Below are 20,859 nucleotides of genomic sequence, written 5' to 3'. Positions count from 1 at the left end.
GAGTGGTTGTCCGCCATCCTTGCTCCCGTCACTGTTCTGTGCTGTTCTCTCTCCCCTGGACACCAGGAGGTTATTTTAATATTTAAATATTTCACATTATTTGTGGCTTTAGCATCCTCTGTGTAGCCCACACTCTGTGTGGGGGCCCCGCATGGACCTTGGTGTCAGGCCCATCTGAAGACGCAGAGCAGCAAGAACAAGAACCCCAGGCCCAGCAAGGCCGCGGTGCCGTGCACAAGCCTGTGGGCCGTTGGCATGGTGGGCAACAGACTCTGGGCATGAGGGTGTCTGCTGTCTGTGGGCAGCCCCCCAGCAGTTGTGGCTGTGGGAGCAGGACAGGGCTTCCTGCCACAACGAGGAGGGTGTGGAGAGCAAGGTGGGTGGCTATGGGGCAGCGGGGGCACCTCAGCTGCTGGAGGGTTTGAGTTGATGGTGGAAAGAGCCAGCTGAGGCTGGTGCTGTCTGGCTGACGGTGTTCCCCCAGCTCCTCTGCAGCGGGAGGCAGCCTCTCCCGCCCCACCCCCACTTCTGATCAGCTGGAGGGGCCAGAAATTCCAGAGTGAAGGCTGAGCCAGCAGGTGGCCCAGAGTGGGGCTCTGGCTAGGGGTGAGGGTCAGGGGAGGCTGAAGTCTCAAGGGAGGGAGCCAGGAGAAGGGGCTGGATGGGGTGAGGGAAGCGTCAGCATGTTCTAAACCGGGGCTTTGAGTCCCACTGTGGGGGATGCTGGGAGACTGCAGGGCTCTGCACCCCAGGGTTTTTTAGGTTGACCTTCTGGAAAGTTCTGTTGTGGGGCTAAGTGGAAAAGGGTGGTGGGATGAGGGGCCAGGACGGAGAAGCAGGGGTGGGAGCCCCACTATGAGGATGGTGTCCAGGCTTATCATGGGAGGGGCCGCACGGCTGGGCAGGCAGACAGTGCTGGAGCACGCATTCACGTCTAAGTTCCTGGACTCCCCGCGAGGGTCCCCCAGCCCCTCACGGCAGGGCAGAGGCCCGCCCTGCTCCGAGTCCCCGCCGGCTGGCATCCTCTCCATCAGATAGCGCCCCTACCCGGCAGCGCTCTGCGCTTGTGGGTTGGCTTCAAGTATTTTCATGTACCCTCGAGAGAATGATTAAAAAGTAATTAACCTAAATTTAGCCTGATTGTCATAAATAAATTAGCCACATGAATCACCTGTGATTTGCCAGCCTGCACATGCCTGGCTCCAGGTGATCGTCACCGCGGGGCAGACAGCTGCCCGCTGCAAGGGAGGAGCCCCAGCAGCCCCAGCCTCGTCGGAGGACTTGGGCCCCCCACCCCCGCCCCACATCACCCACCTGCTGCCACCTTGACAACCATAGGTGGCAAAGGAGGTCCCTGAGCGCTGCTGTCGTCATGCCCCGGGCAGCCTCAGTGATCGAGACGGGCTCCTGCCCGCAGCCCGTGGGCACTGGCTGGCCCCTCTGTCCAGCACTCCAGCCAGGGTCGTCCTCTGGTGGGGACCCAGTGGGGTGGGCAGATCTGGCCTTGGCAGCTGCTCTTGCTGTGCTCAGATGGCCATGGGGCTCCAGGACGGCCAGGAGGGGTGTGCCTGCTCCTCGAGCTCTGTCCCTGTCCCCATCCATTGGCCGTGGGCTCCTCACCTGCAGGGGCCCCTCCAGGAGGGGAGGGGGCTCAGAGCCAGTATGTTGTGGAGGGGGCTCTGTACCTGGAAAGAACAAAGACACAATAACATGCTGAAATGACAGGTCTGTCCCCGTCTCGGCGAAGATATCTCTGGCAGGTCCACACCCAACAGCAAAGTATGAAAACTCAGCTGTGGCCACTTGGGTCTGGGCCTCTGTTGATGACCCGGTGGCATCAGACGTGTAACAAGGACAGATGTGTTAGTCACAAATTTATATTCCTTACCCTTATTTCAAGGAATCACTATTTACATCATATTCAATTTTCATTAAATTGGTGTCTGTTAACAGTGCTGCTCTGCAATTGTATCCAAAGTTTACAAAATGTGAATACATTTCCATCAAAAAATAAAGTTAAATAAAAAACAAGGGACTTCCCCGGTGGTCCAGTGATTAAGAATCCCCCTTGGAATACCGGAGACACGAGTCCAATCCCTGGTCAGGGAATTAAGACCCCACGTGCCTTGGAGTAACTAAGCCCACATGCAGCTCCAGGAGTTGGTGATGGACAGGGAGGCCTGGCGTGCTGCCGTCCAGGGGGTCTCAAAGAGTGGGACGCAACTGAGTGACTGCACTGACTGAACCCGAACCACAGCGAGAGTCCGTGCACCACGCGGAAGATCCTACACGCTGCAGTGAAGACCCGATGTAGCCAAACAAATAAATAAATATTTTTTAAAGTATAAGAAACAAACAAAATGCTTTTCTCTGTTTTCAAGAAGTGTGGTTCTAAGATACTCAAAGGTATATATTACAAGTAAAATTGCAAATTATGACTAATTTACAAAAAACAAAATAATGAGTATAACATGGAAATAAAAATTATTAAAATTAAGCTTTTGAAACTCTTATTCTTCAGGAAATGCAGTTAGATCTTACTGACGGTGCTTTGAAGGAGTGGCTTGCCATCTGAGTGCTGAGTAGAAGGGGGCACCAGGGGTCCCGCTGGATCCGCATGGCTGGATTCTAGCCACAAGGGCTGCAAACCCACATAGCCCAAGGACTCTGAGACCACCCGTCCATCAGAAGGGGAGCTGGCCTGCTCTGCCCTGCAGCCAGGACTGAACAGATGAGCTCACCTGGTCTCTTCCTCCCATCCAACGGGGGCCCAGGCCCAGCTCTGCAGCCTCACTAGCTGCAGGTCCAGCCCTTCCCGGGTAGTGGTCCTGAGCCTGGGTGGGCAGGCTGCGCTGGGCAGGGCCGGTTTCCTCGTGGGTGTCACCTCCCTGTCTTTAGTCTTCAGCGAGTGTGTTGTTCTGTGTGTGACCTGCAGGCACCTGATGTGTGGGCTGCAGCCGCCTGGGGCCACCCCCGCCACCCACCCTTCTGGGATGCAGTCACCTTGCTCGCCACCTGCTGGCAGAAGCAGTCACACACAGGGCTCAGGACAAGGCCAGGGCCTCCCAGGCCTGGACATACTGGGGGGTGGCCGTGTCCACACAGCTTCCCAGCACAGCTCCACACAGCTTCCCAGCACAGCTCCACACAGCTTCCCAGCACAGCTCTCGGGTCAGGTCTCCCCTCTCACCTCCCTCACCGGGTACCACTCCCTCCCCCCAAGGATTCACCTGGGGCCTGTGATGTCTCCTGGGGGGGAGCCCACCTGCCAAGATTCCCCTCAGCTGTATGTTTAATTAAAACCAAAAAAACCCCCACTTTTTGCCTTTTAAGTTTTGTAAATGCACGAGTAATTGTGACTGCGCCAGCCACCTCTACATCTGCCCAGGAAGGTGGAGTGCACACCAGGCAGACTCTCCCTGGAAGGGTGTCCAGGTCTGGGGTGGAGGAGCCAGGAGCCCTCAGCTGGGACCTGCCGGTCCTCTGTGGTGGCATCAGGAGGTGACAGTGACCTCCCACCTGCCAGCGCAGTTCTAACACAGCCCGCTGCTGTTCACTCCTAGGGTCTGCGGCCCCCCACCTCTGCTCTGCTGGCCTGGCCCTAGCTCACAGTGCTCCCGGCACTATAGTCCAGCGTTTCCCCGGGCGAGGGTCTGCCTTTCTCCTCTAACTGCCTGCACCACCTGGGTTTGGGTTCTGAGTGCCCAGCAGCCATTGAGATGAGGCTGCACACCAGCCATGTCTCCGCCCCTCTAGGATGGGGTTCCCCCACTCAGCTCTGACAAGAATTACTTTCCTGGACTTCCGCACTCAGGACTGAGGTCTTGCAGAGAGTGTAGCCCCTGGGGGTGCTCCCACCTCATTTCAGGAGCCTGGGTGCCACCGTCTGATGTGAGGGCTCAGCCAGGCTGGAAGCTGAGGTTCACTGGCCCAGAAGGACTCGTCCAGTGCTCAGGCCCCGTGTCCTTGTCCAGGGGCCGACTGATGACTTGAGGGAGTAGCCAGACCTGAGTTTGGGCCTGGATCCTACTCACTGGAGCCAGAGCCTGGTGCTCAGGGGCTCGTGGTAAACAGGACCAGTGACTGTTGTGTCACTTATCACCATTGCTGCCACTGACCTCCTGGGGTCCTCCAGGGCGGAGCCTGGAGTAACAGGCACCTTCTACTAGGTTGCCTTCCAGCGTCCCCCTCTGCCTGCCACTGCCCCTACTGCAGACAGAGCATCGCCTGCACGGGAACCTCACCCTCCTCGTCTGCACGTGCACCACGTGTCCAGACGAGTTGCCAGCCCCTCATTAGCGATGGCAGCGGGCGACAGTCCCGCTCGGAACCTGTCCAGTCTCCTCCCTTCAGCCACCTGGAGATACAGTCACTCACCTGGTTGGCCCAGATCCTATTGAAGCCGCAGGCCTGCCCCCGGCACGCATCACCTGCAGCGGAAGGTGACGCACAAACCTCGGAATCTCGTGGGGCTGTTGTCCCTACTGGTTAGACGGCCACACACGCGTGTGCACATACCCACACAGGCAATGGCATACATATGTGCACACATGCAGACATGCGCAGAGACAGCGGGGAACAGACTTCCTCTTGAGGCTGGATGGAGCCGCCCAGATGTGGCCCTCTGGGCGGTGTGTCCGGCATGACTATCCCTCCGCAGGCAGTGGGCCATCGAGGTTCCAGAAGCCGCCCATGTGGAGTGGCATCTTCACAGGCCACTCCTACTGGTGGGGAGCAGATGGGGGGAGATAAGGAGGCCGGTCAGCTGGAAGCCATGCTGAGGGCAGCCCTGAAGATGGTGACTGGATGCACTCAAGGTTGATTTCAGAGAAGAACCAACGGGATTTGCTGTGGGTCTGAGGAGAAGCAGAGGCGAGGGACTAAGGCTGCTGGCTGAAGTCAGGCGGCCAAGAGATGGGAGTGCTGGGGCAGTGTAAACTGAGAGATGTTTGTTTGGGGCCTGGGCCCTTCTCCCCTAATTTGGCAATACCCCCATCCCAGTTCCCGGTTGTTCAGCGGAAAAGAATTGGACTGTGATGCAGGAGGCATAGGTGACCCAGGTTCCATCTCTGGGTCTCCGGGCTTCCAAGGGGATGGTCCTGCCTGTGCTGCTTGCCTGTGATTGGTCTGTGTGTCCTGCTGAATTCTGTAGGGGCACTGTACCCCCTCACCCATGCCCTCACCCCTCCTGCTTGGTGGATGCAGCTTGACTGTCTGGCACACACATGCCTGGTGTTTAATTCTGCCTGTTGCACACACACACCAGCCCCGAGGAGGAGGGGTTAACCCTGCCAAAACCCACTCCTTCGCAGCAGGAAACCAGCCGCTTGTGTTGGTTTGTGAGCAAGAGCAGATGCTCACCACCTGATGGATGGGTAGGGTACAGAGCGTGGAGAGGGCACAGTCAGTGTCCGCATCCACAGCCGGAAATGTCAGAGCTCTGATGCGGGCCCTCTGCTGCTCAGAGGTGGTGAGGGCTGGCTAGTGCCCCGGTCTGGGGTCTGAGTCCTGGATGGGAGGTGGTGCAGGGGTTCGGCAGGCTGTAGCCAGGTCTTGTGGGGCTTAGGGGAGGCCTACCCCCACTGCAGGTGGGCCGTCCACCCCAGGCGCCCGCCAGGACCTCAATGAGCCATCAGTGGGGCAGGGACTCGGTTCTCTGATTCATTCACTTGGTATGAACTTGTGTGTTGCTCAGTCTGGTGGTGCTGAGAATAACTAACTGTAAGGCCACTGCACACATCTTAGAACGATGTGGCCAAGTGTTTCACACCATGGGCAGGGGCTGGAAGGCTCATGTTATCCCTGGACACAGGCTCCGAAGGCCCAGACCCCACACCTCAGGACCATTTCACCCAAGGGTCATGTGGGCGCTGATTGGTGGAAGAGCCAGGTAAGCATGGGCCCTGCAGGGTGGAGCCGGCGGGGCCATCACGTGGAGACTGGGAGGGCAGCCATGCTTCTCGTGGGGGCTCCTGGGACCCGCCGGGGAGGAGTCAGGGGTTGGCTGGGTCAGTGGTGAGTGTCCTGTGTCTGGAGACCCCTGGCCAGGTTCACCCAACTTGAAGGGGACCCAGGCACCCTGATCCCCAAAACCTGGCTAACAACTGAGCGCTGGTGCTTGCCTTTCCTGCTCCCCATTGAGGGTGGCAGGCGGTGGCCGATATGAGACATGGGTGACAGCGTTCAGTGGGTGAGGGTGCCAGACGCCCAGGCTTCCGAGCTAAGCGCATGCCGAGCGCCCCTGGTCTCAGGGCAACCTGATGGGGACTCTGGACGCGTGCCCTGTCCCAGAAGCAGGCAGCCCTCCACCCCACACAAAGCCTTAAGAGGGTCTCTGTGTCCAGGACACTCCGGGGGCCGCAGGGCCAGGCACAGCCCAGCAGCAGCACACTGCTGTCGGCGCTTGGCTATGGGGCTGGCCCGGGAGCTTGGCCCACTCACCAGCGAGGTCTTTGGGCACTCGCATGGGACAGCTATGCTGACTGAGAAGGACCTCGAACAGCTCATAACCTAAGTGACAGGAAAGGGTGGGTGGAGACAGACAGATGGAATCAGGCTGTGGTCCCGAGTGGGTTTTTTGTTCTTTTTAGATAAAATTCATATGACATAAAATCACTGGTTTTAAAGTGACCGTCCAGCGGCATGTAACACATTCACATCATCATGCCGCCACCCCCTCTGCCCAGTTCCAGAACACGTCCATGACCCCACAGATGACCCCACACCCATCAGTCGTCACCGCCTTCCCGCCCTCTGCTAGCACCCAGGGATCCGCTCTTTGCCGCCGTTCTGGGGGCTGGCTGCCTCCGTGGAGTGTGGGGCTTTGAGGTCCGGCTACAGTGCAGCTGTCTGGGTGGCTGTCGGGGAACCTGGGGCTCTGTCTCATTTCTGTCCTCCCCGCTGACGTCCTGGCACCCTGACGCCTACTGCCAAGCAGCGCCCTGGGTCTACACCTCACACACTGAGGCTCCTCGGCCTTCCTGCTGCAGGTGCTCAGGCCCCTCCTTCCCCCTCCCCACAGCTGCTCCCAGCATCAGCACCACCCAGAGGGCTTGTTGAATCAGGACTGGGCCCTGGAGCCTGGGTGAGGCCCGAGAATTTGCCTTTCTAACGAGTACCCAGGTGATGCCCCTGGGGCTGCTCTCCCGCCCTGGGCACCGGGAACCTCACCTGCAGGTGCTGCCCGCCTCTAACTCAGGTCTGGCCAGGCCCTGGCAGAGAGGCGCCTGCGTGAGGCACAGCCGAGAGCAGGCTTGTCTGCCCGACACCCAGAGGACAGCACGGGGCGGGGACCTCGTTTCTCGAAGGCAGGCTCCGCTGCCCATGCTTATGATGAACCGAGGTCCCATAGTTTTATTGGGAAAGGCTCCTGTGGGCCATCCTGTCACAGTTCTCTGCAACAAATGCCAATCGAAACTAACATCTAGGGAGTTCTGTGAACATCAGGCCCTCAGTGTTCAATAGTTTCTTTTAGATTTTTCTGGATTTTCCCTTAAGTTAATCTTAGTACAAAATGCACAAACCTGCAATATTATAATTATATTTTTGAAAAATATGTAAAACCACAGTAGGCTTTTTGTTTGTTTTGAAAATGCATCTCTTGCTCAGATGGGTGTCTGGGTTTTTCTGTGCTTCAATTATTGCTTCCCTGGTAGTTCAGTTGGTAAAGAATCCACCTGCAATGCAGGAGACCCTGGTTCGATTCCTAGGTCGGGAAGATCCCCTGGAGGAGGGTATGGCAACCCATTCCAGTATTCTTGCCTGGAGAATCCCCATGGACAGAGGAGCCTGGCAGGCTATAGTCCACGGGGTCGCAAAGAGTTGGACATGACTGAGTCACTAACCACAGCGGCAGGATCAAACAAGGCTTGATGGGTATTAACACTGAATTGACGACATTGCCCCAGGCCGCTCAGAAGCCCAGGTAGTGTCTCATGAGAATTGGAGTTGACACTTCATTGCTGTCAGTTTGATCGGAATCAAATCAGTACACAGCAGGGCTGGATGGATACGTGAAGTGGCGGCAGGTGGCGGCAGGTGAGGCTGTGTCCGAGCAGCAGAGGACAGGCTGAGGGCCTGCTCTGTGACGCGTCACCCAAACTCAGAGGCTCTAAGACCTGTCTGTCTCTGAGGGTCGGGAGCCTGCAGCTGCTCGGCCGGGTGGTCCCGCTTGGTCTGGCCCCCCACGGGGCTGGTGTCAAGGTGTCCGCCGGGTTCCACCATTGGAGGGTCCACGTCCACGAGCGCTGGCCTCATCCTGCTGGTCGTCAGCTGGGTGCCCTGCCATGTGGCCTCTTCAACGGGGTGGCCTGGATTATTTTACCTGGCAGCTGGGCTCTGAGAGGGAGCGGGGGTAGGGAGAGAGAGGGAGAGAATGGGTCTACCCCTGAACCTCCAGGCCTGCACCCCAGGGCCACCTGCACTGATTTGGGGATCTTGGCTGCCTCCTCCAAGGGACCCTGCATGGCCTTGGCACACTCCTCACCTTTGCCCCACAGACAGCTGCCCGCTGGCCTGGGGCCCGCACCATGCCGGGGATGGGCTGGGCTCTGTGAGAGGGGACATCTCCGGTGCAGGAAGGTCCTTCTCAGGGGCCGGGGGAGGGGAGACTGGCTGGGCCTCTGGGGTCACAGGCTGGGTCCTGTGGAGGGACAAGAGGCAGTGGCCAGAGGCAGTTCTGGGGCCTGGGTGGTGAGGAGCTTCCTTGCCTGGTGTCCAGCTGCCAGTGTGGTGTGCGGTCAACTGGGGGTGGCATGGCACTCGCCATCCTCGAGCTGTCCTGGCTCCCGGGTAGCGGGAAGCTGGGGGAGACATGAAGACGTGTCCTCTATGCTCCTCCCGCCGTGAGCCCCTGCCACGCTCCTGCCCACCCCACTCAAGGCTCCCCTCTGACTGATGGTCAGGACACCTCCCCCCTCCACCGGGTGCTACCAACAGCCTTGTTCTCTTTTCTTGTGCTGATGGGGAGCAATTCTGTGAAGTGTCCCCGACAGAACTCGCTGGTCAGTGGGGTGGCTGTTCCCATGGAAGGCAGGGGGTCCCTGGGCCAGGGCAGCAGCACCAGCTGGCCCACCTTCCTGGCTGGAGCAGGTGGGCCCTACCCAACAGTGGGCACCTTTGAGTGGAGCCAAGAGAAGACAGACTCAGGGAGGAGCCTGGGATGAGGGGCAGAGATGTAACCAAGAGCTTGGACTCCACAGGACCCAGGGGGTGGAGACCCTGAACTTAACTGTGTCCTCTCCCTTCCCAGCCGCACCCCAAACTAGCAAGCACCTTGGTGATGGGGTGTGGGGAGGCATCTCAAGGCGGGGTCCTCTGCCGGCCGCACCGTGCTGGCTGTCCTGGGTCAGCAGAGCCAGAGCCAGGTTCAGTCCCCTGCCTTCCAGGTTACAGTGTGATCAGAGGCCGGGCCTCAGCTCAGTAAACCCTGAGAAGGGCGCTTGCCCAGCACAGACTGGATGTGGAGGGCCAGGCTGGGAGCGTGGGCCCTGCTGCCTGACTCCCTTTGGATGCACCCCAATGCCTTCAGCCTCTCACACGGAGCTCCTGGGCCCCCAGGACAGGAGCACACCGCGCCCCCACCCCGCCCCCAGTGCACCTCTGCTCCACGGCCCTCCACAGCCCTTCGGCTCTGGAGGGGCTCCTTTGCCCTTTGGTGCCCGGGTCGGGGGACCCAAGGCAGGTCCTGGGCCCCTGCTGCTGGGAAGGGCCTGGAAAGCCGGGACCGTGTGCCCGCTCGGCCCAGCCAGGTCTCGGAGCAGGAAGTCCACCCACAGGGGAGGGCCTGTCTGTGCTCAGAGAGAGGAGGCTGGGGGCTGGCCCTGGGGTGGAGGGGGGGCAGGACAGGGCAGGAATCCACAGGTGGCGTGGCTGCCCTTCACACATGGGCCGTGTTTTCCGGCAAATCACCCAGTGTGGGGAAGCACAAGGATGAAACGTGTGTGTTCTGAAGACCTGGGTCACGCCCTACACCTGACGTGTGGGTCAGAAGCCCTCCATTTAGACAGTAAGTCTTAAAAGACGCTTACTCCTTGGAAGGAAAGCTGTGACCAACCTAGACAGCATAGTAAAAAGCAGAGACATTATTTTGCCAACAAAGGTCCATCTAATCAAGGCTATGGTTTTTCCAGTGGTCATGTATGGATGTGAGAGTTGGACTATAAAGAAACTGAGTGCCGAAGAATTGATGCTTTTGAACTGCGGTGTTGGAGAAGACTCTTGAGAGTCCCTTGGACTGCAAGGAGATTCAACCAGTCCATCCTAAAGGAGATCAGTCCTGGGTGTTCATTGGAAGGACTGATGCTGAAGCTGAAACTCCAATACTTTGGCCACCTGATGAGAAGAGCTGACTCATTAGAAAAGACCCTGATGCTGGGAAAGACTGAGGGCAGGAGGAGAAGGGACGACAGAGAATGAGATGGTTGGATGGCATCACCGACTCAATGGACATGAGTTTGGGTGGACTCCGGGAGTTGGTGTTGGACAGGGAGGCCTGGCGTGCTGTGGTTCATGGGGTTGCAAAGAGTCAGACACGACTGAGCGACTGAACTGAACTGAACTGAACCACACAGAGAGAATCCTGGGCGGCAGAGCCGCTCCACCCTGAGGAAGGACCCCTGAGGTCTACCTTTTGCTAGGGAGCCAGAACGGCAGCTGGGAGGCCCCGGGACCAAGGCCTCAGAGAATTCCCTGAAGTTCATTCTCCCAGGTCACTCTGTTTGTTCTTGGTAATTGCACGTCTCTGGCCCAGGGTGGGGGCTGGGCACAGACCCCCAGCTCATCTGCTTTGCACCAACTCCGGGAGGCAGGGCAGCAGCCATGCTGGTGTACAGGCCAAGAAATGGAGCTCAGTGAAGTCGGGGTGTGCCCTCAGCCCTTGCCCAGGAGTGCAGGTTCAGAACCCTGGAGGAGGAAGCGGCAGATAGCCACACGCTGGGGGAGGCAGCCTTCAAGGGAGCGCCCTGACCCTCTGCCTGTCGGCCCTGGAGGGGGGCCGCCTGGGGCCCCGGCTCACGCAGACCCACTGCCCCAGCATCCCAGTCACCTGAGGGGGCCCGGCCCTGAGCACGAGGGAGGCTCCTGTCCTGGTCTCCTTAGGGAAGGGGTACGGGGATGGCCTCTGTGATCTGGTGGCTCACGTGTCAGCTCATTGCCGGCTGAGAGCAGACAGCAGAGAGAGGCTTCAGTTCACACCAGGGGTCCCAGCTGCCGTGCACAAGGTGGTCCTTGGAGCAGGATCGTGGAAGACGTTCGCTTCCTTCTCTTTGTCAGCAGAACGTGAGAAGCTTCAACAGTGAACCAATCTTTACTTGTGATAAACACAGCAGAGTTACTTTTAAAGGCTTGTGTGTCCAAGGACTATATCGTATTTACTGGGAGTAATGGACCACAACCGTCCAGACGACTGCGGGAGGTCCCCACCAATGGCGCCCTCGAATCTGTCAGCAGGGATAAACTTGTAAAAGCTCATCGGCCGCTGTCACTGTTATTCTAACAAATCACACAAGTAAGACTTGAGCACGTGCTTTCAAACAAGGCGGGGCTGTGTCGGGGCACAGGAAGTACCTGTGCTTTGAACTTGTTGTAACTTCAGAATTCCACCTGAGAAAAAGCAGCTACTCAAGTCACAATTTGACCAACATCTTTCTTGTGATGAGTTAGCGTTTGGGTGTGTAAGGAAAATTAAAACGGAGCCAGCATCCCCCACAGAAAGCATTGCTCCATGGAGACAAACATCAGTTATCGTGCTACTGATTTGGTTCCTGGAACTGAGAAAAGGACTAAAAGGCCATCCATGCATTTCATTTTAAATAAATAAGGATGGACATGTCTCTTCTGTAATGATGGTTTTGTGGGCCGAGTTGTGTCCCTGAGACTCATCTGTTGAAGCCCGAACCCCTGGAGTATCAGAGCTTGTGGTTGTATTGGGAGGTGGTTCTGGTCACATGTGTTAGTCGCTTCAGTCATGTCCAACTCTTTGCAACCCCGTGGACTGTAGCTCACCAGGCTCCTCTGTCCATGGAATTTCCCAGGCAAGAATACTTGAGTAGGTTGCCATTTCCTTCTCCAGGGGATCTTCCTAACCCAGGGATCAAACTCAGGTCTCCTGCATTGCAGGGGAAGATTCTTTACCATCAGAGCCACCAGGGTTACAGGTCATAGAGGTGGCCCTTATCCAATGAGACTTAGGATAAGAGATTAGGACCCAGACACCCTCGAGGGAAACCCCAGGAGGACCATAGGAGGACGGCTAGGGCCCTCAGTGTTGCCATAGCCCAGCGCCTGGATGGTGGCTGAAGTGAGGTGGGTCCTCCATCAGCGTTTACAGAGCATGGGTGATTCAGGAGGTTATCAGTGGCTCTGCTGGAAAGCACCCCATGCTGAGGCATTTCGGGGGAAACCCAGGGGGTCTTGTGACAGGAAGTCCTCTGCCATCCACCAACCTCTGTGACCTCCATCACAGAGGCACACATCCCACTTGCTGAGCCCCTCCTGGGTGCTGGGGGGTGGGGGCCAAGGAGCCAGAACTTAGGGGAGAAAGAGCTCAAGGTCTGTGCTGAGAGGCAGGTGCAGAAAAGGGAGAGTGAGGGGGTGGGGAGGAAGAAGCCCGTGGTGAACTCTCCAGCGGGGAGGAGGAGCCTCACGGGAACCCGCACCCCAGATTGAGGATTCCCAGGCACCAGCTTTGAGAACTGCTCCTTAGCAGATAGAGTGAATGGCCCTTCGAGGGGGAGGTGGTGGGGCTAGGAGGGAGGGGACCCTCAGGAACGAGGGCAGTGGAGAGAAGGAGGGGCTGGACACCCAGGGGCTGCAGTGCCCATGAATGTGGCCCCAGGTGCAGTGCAAGGGGGCAGGTGTGGGGTGGGGTGGAGTGAGTTCGCTCAGCTGAGGGAGAAGGGGGTTGCAGAGAGCCCCTGGGAGAGCACATGATCTCTGCGCACGGGGCCCCCCGCCCAGGAAAGAGGCTGAAGACAGGGTGGCGTTGATGGTAGTGACGGTGAGACCGCGTGCATGCTGACGCCCCCACTGAAGCAGGCTGGGTCATGACCCCGACCATCTCACTGACCAGGCAGAGGACATCCATGCCCATCTAGCCAAGAGGACTGAGAAAATCTTGCCAAAAAAATGCCAAAGAAAATCTCGATGCAGGGTTAAGGATCCACAAACACCACTAACTCCATTTCTACTGAAGCCAAAACAAACTGCCTTCACTGCTCATAGAACCTCACTGTCACTGCCCTAAAGCCATTTAACCTGAGCACACAGTGCCCCGGCGCTAGCATCCGCACACCCTGCTTCCCGGAGGCATGACTTTAAAATTGTCACCAGCAGCAACACTTACATCTTCCTGAGGTCTGGGCCAGGGGAGAACCGGGCAGTCCTGCACCTCAGGACCCTCGAGTTTTCTTCTTTCTTGAAGAAACACAAAGCCCTCGAGATTTATGTGCTGCCTGATGGAGAGGAAAGGAGCCCAATGTTCCCAGAGAAGACGGTGCATTTTGTGCCTTATCAAGTTATTCATCAAAATGGAAGAAAAAGGAAAAAATATCATCAGGGAGCACGGACAGGACACCAACACAGAGGCCAAAAAACCTGATTTGGGGCCAGTCTGGGGCCAACTGCCCATCAGGCAAGTGGTCAGTGGATGGTTGCCCAGAATCCCAAGCTTTCTTCTCCCTGGATAGGTCCTTCTGGAGGCTTCCCCAAATGACTTCCCTCCCCAGGTGCCCAGATACCCAGGTGCCTAGGTCCCCAGATGGCCAGGCCCCATGGCAGGGAGGGTGGGACCCCTGCTCTTCAGGTGCCCGGGACACCCAGCCAAGGGAGGCTCTGAGCTGTACATCTGAGGGTGGCTGGGGCCCCAACAGGGTGCAGGCGGGGGCCCAGACTGGCCCTGTCCCTGAAGATGCCCCTCCACGTGTGGGTAGCAGATCATGCCCAACTCCATCCAGCTTTGGGGTGCCCGGCTGACGTTGATAGGGAGCAAATGAGTCTTGCTGGTCTCCCCAAAGCCTGGCCTGTTGCACCCACCCCTGAGTTTGTGTGGACCAAGCAGAGGGAGGAGGCCTACGGGGTCCCTGGGTGCAGGGCAGGAGGTGGAGGTGTTGCCTCCCTCCAGTACTGGGGTGATTCACATCAAACAGTGGGGCCTTTGTTCCAGCCGCTCTGCGTGTGCTCGCGCGGGGCTTTCTTGCTCCTCATCGGCCGCTAATTACAGCTCTGCCTGCTCCCGCCCCCACCCCAGCCTTTGAAGTGGGTGCCGCTGCCCCCCTACAGGCCTCACACCCCTAATTGCAGCCCCCCTCCAGGCCCTGCTGCTGGCTGCTAAGTTTTTCTTGGTCTTTTCAGCAGGTTGTTGGGGGAAATTACAGTGCAGCTCCAAGCAGAAGGGAAAACCTATGCTTTTATCGGGTTTAGATTAATGTGGGTTAATCTGTAAAGAATTTTAAGAACATGCTTTGTGTGGCAAGGATGGGCTCAGCCTGGAGGTGGGGACTGGTGCCCCCCGCCAGCTGGAAATGACAGAGCCGGTGAACCGGGGAGAGGAAGCAGCCTGGGGCCCCGGGTCCTACATGGGCAGACGCGCCGAGGTTCCCTGTGTCCCTGTTCTGTCTGCGGAGCACAGCGGCCCCAGAAGTGGCACAAAGCAGAAGCCCTGGCTGCTTGGCCACGTTTGTGTCTGCTCCCTTTTTATATACAGTTAGTAAGACTAACTCGAACGATTAAATTAATGCAGCTTGTGGTATTTGAAATGAGCCAAGAGCGTGCTGGTGGGGGGAAAGGTAGGCTCACACTCCCTTCTTAACCATCCCCAATCCCCTCCCCGCATTTGGTCCCAACGTACCGAGTAGAGCCTTCAGAGATGGCTGTGTGCGTGCTGAGTCACTTCATTCATGTCTGACTCTTTGTGACCCCAAGGACTGTGACCCACCAGGCTCCTCTGCCCACCAGATTCTCCAGGCAAGACTACTGGAGTGGGTTGCTGTGCCCTTCTCCGGGGGATCTTCCCGACCCAGGGATCGAATACAGGTCTCTCACGTCTCCCGCATTGGCAGGCAGGTTCTTTGCCACTAAGCTGCCTGGGAAGCCCCAAAGATGGCTGCTCCAGCAGGAAATATGCTGCTAGAAAAATTACTTGGGATTGGGGCAGGGGGTTGTGGTGTCAGAAACTCAGTAGCTGCTCCGGGCAGCCTCCTGGCGACAGCCTCCTGCCTGCCCTCCTCCTGGAAGGGCCCACATTTCCAGCAAACTTGGCCCAGAACCTTCAAAAGAAAACTGCCAGGGCCTCCTTGAACCGCAGATGTGACACCGAGTGGCACTGAACCCTTGGATGGGGTTTGTCTGGGCGGGGTCTCTACCAGAGTCTCTTAGAGGCTCGTGGGTGCTGTTACAGGGCAGGACGGTCCAGGGAACAGCAGACAGGTGCCTAAAGTGTGCTGTAACCCACTTGGGGAATAGAGGTGCCCGCTGAGAAAAGATCCCACCATCTGGACACACATTAATACATCGCATTGACATTCCCTGCTGCAGTGGTTTCTAGACTTAAATTTTAATATAGGAGACTCTTTCCCCTGCTAAAGTGACATGACCCAGAACCCCAGGTTATAAGCATAATAAAAGCAGTCCTGTATGCACAGGGGTCAGCATATAGTACCCTCACCTCTCAGCTCCTCTTCTTCTTTCCCTTCCTCCCCTTTTGCTCTGCTCTCCACCCTCAGGTGTGTCTTGAAGATAAGTTTAGAAGCACTCCTTTAGCTGAGGTAGTCAGGGTCCTTCAGAGAAATTGAACCATGGTGGAGGACAGGCTCAAATATCTCCTTTTCGTGACTCTGACCTCAAGTCCCCAGAGGGAGAGCCCTCCTGCAGGCTCTCCTGGCACTTCTGTTGTCGGGTGGGAATCTGCGTGGGGCCATCTGGTGTGTGGAGGAAGAGACCAGCCACGGGGGCATCAAGCTCGGTGAGCGTTGGTGGAGTGAGCTGGCGGGAGGACATCGGGGAAACTGGAGCATTTTTTTTTTTGTAATTTATTTATTTGTCTGGCTGTGTCGGGCCTCAGTTGTGGCACACGGGACCTCTTGTTGCGATGCGTGGCTTCTCTCTAGTTGTGCTGTGCCGGCTCTAGAGCGCAGGCTCAGTAGCTGTTTCATGGAACTTAGTTGCTCCACCTCACGTGGGATCTTAGTTCCCAGACTGAGTCTTCTGCATTGGAAGGCAGATTGTTGACCACTGGACCATCAGGGCAGTCCCTGATTATGCCTTTTTGAATGCTAAGATGCAAGGCTGAGCCCTACAAGGCATGGTCTGGGCACTGGAACTTCAGACAGCATTCAAAGGGTCGCCCGAATAAGTGACTGAACCCAAAGAAGCGACTCCTGCAGGGGCTCTTCCCCAGAGGGGTTAGTCAGGCCAGGGAGGCACGGGGGGTGGGCGGCAGTGCTGGGGAGCAGCCCACCTGGAACAGCCCCTGGGAGGAGGAGGCACCCCCTGGACATGGTGTGCGTGTGGACACGTGAAACTGCAGCTGGGTGCTGGGCAGGGCTGGACCCCAGACCTGAAGGCCACACCCTGAATGTTCTCTTTATCCCGGGAGCTGTGAAGGGAGAGAAGCCGGGCCAGGGCTGGGCTCTGCAGCGGCCATTAGGGCTGCAGGAGGTCCTGAGGGAGCAGGAGGCAGCTGGGCAGTGGCACTGTGGGGCAAGGGTGGCTGGCCAGGAAGACAGGGGGCAGGCAGGCAGGAGTGTTTGCGGGTAAACTCAGTGGGGCTTCCTGAGGGAGGTGCCAAGGAGGAATTCTGGGGTACTGGCCGACACCCAGGATGGAGCCGGCTCTGAGTGGGGAGCATTGGAACAGTGCCTTTGAGACGCTGGTTGGGGGTGTTGAGGGGGTAAGGATTTCAGGTGAGCTACTGCAAACACAGCTTGATGCTCAGCACAGAGGTACAGGCTGTGCCTTCTGCATCCAGGGGCTGCCTGAGAAGAGAGGGATGTGAGGAAGAAAGCAAGTGCTCCAAGTGAGACACTGGGTGGAACTTCCAGTGAATTAGGGGAAAACGAACCACAACTCTGTGTGCTTTACCCCAGGAACGCAAGGATCATTCAGCATTAGGAAGAGACCTTGCGATTAATTCCACTGACAATGTAAGATAGAAAATACGTGAAATCATATCAACTGAGGTGCAACAGCATTTGAGAAAATGCAGCAGCCCTTCCTCCTCTAAGTAAAAGAAAAGAAAAATTATTTAATATGATGATGCTTGCAAGCCTCGCTGAGATTCCCACTGAACTCAGGGACAGGGACAAGAAAAGTCTGCTATTTATTGTCACCGTTTCCAACATTTTTTGAAGGTTCTAGCTCATACCATAAAATAAGAAGATAGTGTACATATTAAAAGAGAAGGGCCAACATTACTTTCATTTGCAGACAATGTTTGTCTAGAAAAACAAGAGATGCTGGAGTCACTTAGTAGGGACTTCCCTGCAGTCCAGTGGTAAAGACTCTGTGCGGAGCCTCTAGTGCACACTAGTGCTTCTAACGCAGAGGGTGTGAGTTCAGTTGCTGGCTGGGTGACAGGAATCCCACATGCCTCAGTGCACAGCCAAAAAAATAAGTAAAAATAAAAAATAAAACAACCTCCCCAAGTTTTCTGCTTTCATAAGATTTAAAAAAAAAGACTTAAAGTTTAAGGTTGCTAGATAACTGTACAAAAGTGAATAAATTTTCCTAATACTAGCAATAGCCAATGAAAAATGGTGATAAAATCATGAATAAACGTGTAGAATGTTTACAGAAATAACTTTACAGAATAAATGCAGGACCTGTACAGTCAAAACTATACTTTTAATTCAAGATTGGAATAAACAGAGAGCTATACATATCCCTGGGTGGGAAGACTTTGTGTCATAAAAATGCCCTGTATTCCAAGATTAATCTATAAACTTATTGCCATTCTAATAGGTATTCCTGTAATGCTTTTTGCTCATTTGTTCAAATTTCATTTGGAAGGCGGAGGTAAGAACCAATCATTTCTAAGTTCATATGGGAAAAATACATAAGAACTGCTAATGCATTCCCGAAAAGGGAAAACTATTGCGTATATCCTTTATCTGTATGTATGAACACTTACTATAAATACTGTTGTCAAAATAATACTCTGGTAAAGGAAAGAGAGAAAGAGATTAACACAGTAGAGATCAGTGGAATGGATCCAAGTGTACAGAGAAGCCTCTGTGTGTGTTAGTTGCTCAGTTGTGTCTGACTCTTTGCAACCCCATGGACTGTAGCCCACCAGGCTCCTCTGTTGGTGGAATCCTCCAGGCCAGAATGCTGGAGTGGGTTGCCATTCCCTTCTCCAGGGGATCTTCCGCACCCAGGGACCGAACCTGAGTCTCCTGTGTCGCAGATGGATTCTTTACCATCTGAGTCACCAGGGAGCCCCATAGAGAATCCTGATCCATCATAAATGCGATGTTTCAAAATGGTGGGAAAGGAGAGGTGTTTAATAATGATGCATGCAGAACAGCTTCTTGGGAGCTGAGTTCAACTCATAGCAGTCCAAATATTCTGGACCAGGACCAGACGGAAAAGAGAGCTACGCATACACAAATCGAAAAGTCCTTAAGACCCAAACGTCTTGAGGAAAATGTTACTAAATAAAAAGTTTAAATACCTGGCAAAAGACAAAGCATCAAAAAGTATTCCCCCCAAAAGCATCAAAAGAGAAGTGATAGGGAGAAAATATACGCAGTAATCCTTTAGCAGCCCTTTAGAAGTCCTGCTCTCCAAAGAACGCTTCTTGTGATGAGAAAAGCAAACTCACCAGCTTCCCTGGTGGCTCAGTGATTGAGAGTCCACCTGCCAAGAGAGGGGACATGAGTTCGATTCCTAGTCTGGGAAGATCCCACATGCTGGGCAGGGTGACTAAGTGCGCGCACCATGACTACTGAGTCTGGCTCTACAGCCCGCGGGCCACAGCTGCTGAAGCCCTTGGGCGTTAGAGTCCACGGTCCGCAGCAAGAGAAGCCACCGCAATGAGAAGCCTGTGCACCGAAACTAGAGGAAAAGCTGGGCACCAACGAAGACCCAACAGCCCAAAGTAAATACATAAATAAAATTACATAAAAGAACAAAAGCAAACTCTAGGATGTCCCAGGCAGTCCAGTGCTTGAGAGTCCACCTGCCAGTGCCAGGGACATGGGCTCCATCCCTGCTCTGGGAAGATCTCATATGCTGCAGAGCAGCTAAGCCCAGGTGCTACAACCACTGAGCCCGTACTCCACATCAGGAGAAGCCGTCACCGCAGTGAGAAGCTCGTGTCCCGCAACTAGGCTGTTAGCCGCCCACTCACCACAACTAAGGGAAAGCCCTCCCAGCAATGAAGATCCTGTGCAGTCAAAAGTAAATACAATTTTAAAAACTGAAAAAAAAAAATAAAAGCAAACTCTTATTCAATAACCTAAAGAGACCTCTTATCAAACCACTTTTTAAATGGAATCCTAGCTTGCATTTGCTGGAAACGGTGGCCTCACGTGCTTCTTTTCAGCTGAGTCCGAGATTGATGGGCGCACAGCTGGGTGTCTGGTGGGAGCCCAGCCTTGGCAGGGGGCCTGGCCCAGGAGCAGATGGTATCGGGTCGGCTCTGCTCTCTGTGCAAGCGTTCCAGATCCTCCCAAGTCCATCTAGACTCGCTATCACATGCTGAGTGTTCTCTTATGTTCTCAGAGATCTTTGCAAACATCTTTAGAACAGTGGGCATTAAATACCAACACATGGCATATTCCTGAGGTGTGTGTGTGTCTTCAAATTATTAAAAACCATCAAGGTTAAACAGTTCGCATAAGGGACAGGTGAGTTTAATAGAAAAACCAGGGGATTTGGTGATATGCTCTTGTAATACAAAGTTGTCATTTTAAATTCCCCTTTATCTGTCACTACTCCCAGCTTTTCCTGGAGAAAGCATCAGCTGTGGTTGGGATACAAGCCTCTCTTCCAAGCTGAACAGCCCCAAAGAGAAGTGGACACGCAAGGGAGAGGGGTGGTCGGCCGGGATCAGAGTTAGGCGGGATGTGTTTGGGGACACTCTTGGGAGGTTTTCTATGCTTTCACTTGGAGGCACTTAGGCGACCCGAGTGGGCAGGCATTCCCAGGAGGGAAATTCCAACCATGAACCATTCTGGCAGGTTCTGAACAACCACAAAGCAGGGTCCTGCTGTTTTTCGCACATGCCTGTGTCTAGTGGGTTCTTGGGACACGACCCAAGTGCCTGTGATGTGGGAAAAAGTGATTGTCACGGCACAAGAGGCTGGGGAAACCTGGGACAGAAGACTGCGAGGCTTTCTGTATTGCCGAAGCCTCAGAGGCTTCCGCTCGTGGGTGCTTGCGTGTCCCCAGGAAGGGCCCTGCTCCCTCTGCGCTCACTGTGCCCCTCAAAGCCCGCGTGCTTGACACACGTTGCAGAAATGCTGCTTCCTGTGAACTAAGCCCGCCACGTATCTTGGGTCCCTGCTGTGCAGGGCCGACTAGGCACCTTGGACAGAGGGAGACAATTTATTGCGTCCATGTGACTTTGCTCAGGACCTCATAGGACCCAATACGGAGAAGGACCTGCTGAGTTTTCTCTGGGTTTGGGGCTCCCGGTCCTGTGACAGGGCAGGTGTAAGAGGGGGCTTGTGAGATTTCCTCGGCGACAGGAATTCCTGTGATTAGGACGTAAACCGTGGACAGACAGACGGAGAAACAGATAGAGGGACAATCTCTGGAGTCACAGGGGCTATGTTGTGGGAAGCGCCTTTGGCATGGGCTTCCCCGGTGGGACTAGTGGTAAAGAACCCTCCTGCCGATGCAGGAGACATACATAAGAGA

The sequence above is a fragment of the Ovis canadensis genome, chromosome 1 (assembly GCF_042477335.2).
Source record: "Ovis canadensis isolate MfBH-ARS-UI-01 breed Bighorn chromosome 1, ARS-UI_OviCan_v2, whole genome shotgun sequence".
Classification (NCBI taxonomy): Eukaryota; Metazoa; Chordata; class Mammalia; order Artiodactyla; family Bovidae; genus Ovis; species Ovis canadensis.
The sequence above is the reverse complement of the archived record's forward strand: the minus strand, read 5'-3'. Positions refer to the sequence as shown.